Genomic DNA, 6,221 nt, shown 5'->3' with positions numbered 1-6,221 from the left:
AAAAAAAAAAAAAAAAATAAGGAAAATTTCTTCTTGTCAGAATAAGTTTACGTAGTGAGGAAAAGTGAAGGAAAAAAAAAAAAAACAATGTTGGGAAAAAATTATTATTATTATTTCCTTTGGAAAGTTCTAAAAATTAAATTTTTTTTTTTTTTTTTTTTATCCACCCGACAAAATGAATTTTATTCTTAATTCTTCCTTCCTAACCCTATCTCTTTCCACCCCCCCTCTCTCTCTCACTCATCATCATCATCATCCTCTTTCCCTCGATCCCGGAGAGCACAGGGAGAGGAGGGAGTTATGAAAGTATAATTAATACATCTCATCCTGAAGGAATTTTAGTAATTTCAGATGCTTATTTGTGTTTAATTTTTTTTTTTTTTTTAATTTACCACTGGCGAGAAAGTTGATACAAAATTGAAAAGTCAGTTTAAAAAAATTCAATTTATTTTATTTTATTTTTACTTCCCTTATTTCTCTCCTCCTTCCCCCTCTTTCCCCTTCTCCCTACCTTCTCTCCCTCATTCTCCCTCTTCCTATTTTTTCTTATTAGAAAAAAAAATGATAATAATAATTATTCTTTAAAAAAATTCACTCTCATGGTTGTGTGTGTTCTCGACAAAAAAAAAAAAAAAAACTTCTCTCTCCCCCTCTCCCCCTTTCTCTCCCCCTTTCTCTCTTTCTTTCTCTCTCTCTCTCTCTTTTTCTATCTCTCTCTCTCTCTTTTTCTCTCTCTCTCTCTGTCTTCCTCTCTCTTTCTCTCTCTTCCCCTCTCGCTCTCTCTCTCTTCCTCTCTTTTTCTTTGTCTCTTTCTCTCTTCCTTTCTCTCTTTTTCTCTTCCTCTCTCTCTTTCTCTCTCTTTCTCTCTCTTTCACTCTTCCTCTCTCTCTCTTTCTCCATTTCGATTTAATGTTTTATATCGAGTCAATGATTTGTGGTGGTCGAAAGACAGGAAAAAAAGTTTTTTTTTTGTAAAAAAAAAAAAAAAAATACGGCGACCTTTTAAAAACCGGTTGGATGAAAACAGAAAAAAAAAACTTTCGAATTTAAAATGTACATAAAATCTTTTTTTTTTTGTTAAATCAAAACAAAAAGTTTATTGGAAAAAGTTTTTTTTTTTTTCATTCATTCATTTCTCTCTCGCAGAGAGAGAGAGAGAGAGAGAGAGAGAGAGAGAAAGAAAGAGAGTGGAAAAAGAAAAGCTAATATCAATAATGATAAAATATATAATTAGTTTTAAAATTAAGAATGTCGTAAAGACACATATAAACATTTTTGCGGTTTAGATAAATTATTTGTATTTGAATAGTCTCAAATAAAAAGAAATCGATGAGAAAAGCTTTAAAAAAAATTTTCTTTTGGGGGGAGGGGGGAATTTAAAACGTTAAGCAAATAATTTTCTATTTCTAAATCGAATAACCTTTTTCGAAAAAATTTTTTTTTTTTTTTTTACATGTACCAACAATCTAGTTTTCCATTTTAAACATAATTTTTTTTTATTTTAATCCCTTTTATTATTCTCATCATTATCGCCATCATCGCAAAAAAAAGCAGAAGAAAAAAAATTTTAGTTTATCGTATTGAAACAAAAATTTATTTTTAAAAAATTTTCTTTCGTAACATTCACGCGACCACCACCCCCCTTCCCCCCGTTTGAAAAAAATAACCGACATCATTCGCGTAAAATGATTTAATGTTAAAGACACAAATCGAAAAATTTTCTCTCACATTGACAGATTTTAATAGAATTTTATATTGTTTTTTTTTTCTCTCTCTCTCTCTCTCTCTATTAAATAATAATTTTTTCGCTCCGTTTATTTTTTATTAAGCTTTCCATAAAAAAAAAAAAAAAAGAAAAAGAGAAGGGAAAGAAAAGGGAAACTTAACGCGAACTACATATTATGAAAAATTACATCAATTAAATCAATTAGATTTTAATTTTTTTTTAACAATTATTTAATTTAAGTATCTACTGCTGTGTGAGTGGTTAACAATTTCACTTTTCGCGGAAAATGATTCTTCGAGAATCGAAAAGAACCAAAAATAAGTTTATATTATCCGAAAGACATAAGCGAACAAAAGAAAGAGGAAGTGGAATAAAACTTCCGTGAAAAAGAGTGACGTCATCGACGAGGGTGAAAAAAAAGAAGTTGACGACGTCACTTTAGGTATAGATAAAAGCGAATAAGAAAAAGTTTCGTCTTTGGTATATCCATTCTATCCCCATATTAATAGGATGCGTCATAGAGAAAATAAACCGGTTTAGACCAGAGTAGGTAGAGGAAAAATTGGATGCTAAGGTCGTTGGGGGTAGGATTAGGTTTACTACACAATCAAGTAACCCTCGCGAAAGCAAACCTGAAGGTTATTACGAGTGGGTAAAATACAAATCATAACACCAGCGAGGTCCCCTACCTCCCAAAAAATAGGGAGTGATCCCTTATTCTCGGTTTGTCAATACGTTTTTTCAGGCACAAAAACAAACCTGATTTTTACATTTAAAACTACGATCGTGAGGTGATTAAAAATTTCATCTTACCTTATTGTAGTTAACTTCATTTTCGAAAAAAAAATTTTCTTCCGTCGAAACTTGTTGGTTGTTTTCCAAACACACAATCGGTGACGTTATGAAGCACGTTTCCAAAATGGTACGACAAAAAGTAATAATTGACACCTAAAAGAAATACAATTAATTATTATTATCATCATCATCATAGAAATAAACTTTAAAATTTTAATTTAGTTTTCTTACGTTTGCCTCCTGGATTAAAATAAATTATTAAAATTTTTATTTTTTTTAACTAAGGTTAAAATTCGACTCTTATTTATTTTAATAATATTATTTATGTAAAATTTTAACACGGTAATGTTGGCAGCAAGAATTATTATTATGATAATGATGATAATTATTTTGATTTTACGATAATTATATATATATATATATAAAATAAATGGAATGGATTTCGAAAATTTTAAATTTAAAAAATGAAAAAATTTAAATATGAATAAATATTAACTGTTTGAAAATGGAAAAAAAAATCGAAAAGTAATAAAATAACATTTAAAAAGTTATGAAAAATTATTTATGAAGTTATGAAAAATGAAAAAATGATTTTTTTTTTAAATATTAAAATGGCAAATCACAGACAAACGAAATAAATTCAGTTAATATTTTTACGCTTTTGAAAGGGAAAATATAAAAAAAAAAAAAAATTTTTATATTTTTTATCCAGGCTTTAAATGCCGTAACACAAATTCAAATAAATTTAATTTACAAGTAGAAAATCAATTTATATTTTTTTTTTTTTTTTTTTTGGGTTGCGTCAAAAAATAATAATAATAATAATATAAAAAAAAAAAAATTAATTTGTTTCTCGTTCAATTCGTACGTATTTGTATGGTTTCCCTCTTACGAAAACCGCCATTTTAAATTTTAACCGTTTTTTTTTTATCTAAGAATAACATTTTTCATTGTTTTTGGGTTATTAAATTGCAAATTTTATCAAAATTTCAAAAAAAAGAAAAGAAATTTTTTTATTACAAATATCACGTGGGTGTATTTGATAATACAAAATTGTCTACTAATAAAAAAAAAAAAAAAAACTGTAAACGATAAAAAAAAAAAAACTTAATTGAGAGCTTTTAATAATATTGTTGCAAATCTTTTGATAAAAATCTTATATGTAAAAACATATTAAACCTAATTGATGACTTTTTTAAAAGTCTAATAATAATAATAAATAAAGTTCAAAATGTAATGAATAATAATAATAATAATATAATAATCACACACACACACACACACGCACACGCACCTGAATTTTATAACTCCAACCGTGAACATTACGTTCCGCCATTTTTGTTATTCTCTCGATATTACGTCACTGAAAATGACGTAAAGAAAATAAATTATATCATAACGACTAATGCCACGACACGAGAGTTTTTATTATTGTTTATTTTTAAGTTTTTTTTTTTTTTTTTTTTTTATCATTCATTGTATTGAAAGATTTCTTATAATTAAATAACGAGGAACGATTAAATAAACTTTAGCATACATTCATATTTATATCAAATCAATCAAAATTTGAATTTTTACTAATAAAATTTACAAAAAATTAATTAATTAAAAATTTTTTTCAATGAAACTATAATAGTCTTCCTTCTTCCTTCGTTTTTATGTAATCAATTCAATAATCCATAAATAATTGATCGATTGCTTTTTATTTATTAGAAAAAGAGAAAAAAAAATTGTTCAACTGTAAATTTTTTTTTTTGAATTCTTTTACTTAAACAAAAAAAACTTTTTCTTTCGTATTAATTAATTGAAATTGTTTTTTTTTTGTGAAAAAAAAAAAACTGAAAAATTATAAAAAGTCAAATTTCTACACTTTAATTAAACTCCACTTTAATTTTTTTTTATGATTGAGTCATACTTTCATATTAACACCTTCATTTAATTTTTATTTCATTTAGAAAAAAAGAAAGAAGAGAAGAAAACTATCTCATATTTTAATTATTTATTAATTATATTGTTTTATCATTATTAATGAATTGTAGGGGTAGTTAATACATGAATTCATTATTAACTTCTATTCAATGTTAATTAATTAATTAATTTTTTTTCAAGTGCAATTTAAAAAATATTTAAATGGGTATTCATTCATATATCACTAATTAATATTTAATATTATTATGTTTTAATAAAAGAGTAAAAACTAACAATATAAACAATTTTTTCTTATCGAAATGTATAAAACAACATTATTACATCTGACCAGATTAGGTAGAAAAATAAATTTCATAATAAATTAATTTATAAAAAATTATATTTCAATTGAATTATATTTATGTAAGTTAAAAACATCTCATTTATTTTTGAGTGTAATAATTATGGAAATGAATTAAAATTAATTTAAATAAAAATAACAATAAAATGTTAAGGACCAAAGAGGCCAAATATCATTGTTGTATATATTATTATATGAAGAATAAGAATAAGAATAAGAAAAAGTTAGCATTCTGGAGCCAAGTTCTCCAGAGGTTTTGGTCACCATAGCAACTCATCTTAATATATTTTAGTTTTTTTAAAAAAAAAAAAAAAAAATCTAATGGCGAAACAGGTTTTTCTTATTTACTCTTATGAATGTTAAATAAGAAAATTTTAACAATATTTTCTTTTTATTTATTTTTAAAATTTTTTTTAGGTCGTTTTATTAACTTATTATTATAAAACTTTAATTTTAAAAACAAATTTTAAAAATTCAAAATTTAACATTCAATTTGTAAATTTAATTAAATGACTTACTACTTAACATTTAAAAACAATAACAATTATTATTATTATTAACGTATCCCTGTCTCTCTCCCTCTCTCTCGAAGAAGAAGTAAAGAGGGGTGGGGAAGGGTAGGGGGGAAATAAAATAAAATTTAACAAACACCGAGTAAAATCTTTTCTTATTAATTTTTGAAATGTAATATTTACTGACCTGTAAGAAAAATCACAAGAGATTTAACGAACCAACAACAACAACAACAACAATAAAAAATTTGTCCACGTGATTGTTTTAAATTAAATTTTTTTTTTTTTTTCTTTTATAAATATTTTAACAATAATAATAATAATAATAATAATGTTGACGATTTGTTTGTTTGTTTGTTGTTTTTATATTACGTCGAAATTTTAAGATTTTTCTTTTCGAAAAAGATTTTTTAACTAAAATATCATTTAAGAGCGTTAAAAAAAAAAAAAAAAAATTTATTTTACATAAGTTTAATAGGTGGGCATTATTAAAAACGACTTAATAAATTTTGAGTGTAACCTTTAACCTATTTTTTAAAAATTTTTTTTACATTTATTTGGTCTCGGTAATAAAAATTTAACACTTTTTTTTTTTTTTTTTTTTTAAGGTTTACTTAAAAAATATAGAAAAACAAAAAAGAATTTTTCTCTTTTTAAAGAAACAAAAAAGTTTTTTAAAATAAATATTAAAGATATAATAAATAAATAAAAGGAGGGAGGTGGAGGGGGAGGGAAGGGGAGGGGAAAGAAAAAGGGAAAAACTTTCTTTTACGTTTGGCAACGTGTCCGACGTTAAGTAAAAAATTGAATTGAATTGAAAAAAAGAAAAAGATGGTTCCATTAAAATAATAATAATAATATTTTTTTTCTTTTGTATGTTTTTAAATGAATTTTACCCAAATAATATTTAATATTTGTC

Source organism: Pediculus humanus, genomic scaffold (assembly GCF_000006295.1).
Source record: "Pediculus humanus corporis 1103172108299 genomic scaffold, whole genome shotgun sequence".
Lineage (NCBI taxonomy): Eukaryota > Metazoa > Arthropoda > Insecta > Psocodea > Pediculidae > Pediculus > Pediculus humanus.
This window is presented reverse-complemented; position numbering follows the sequence as displayed.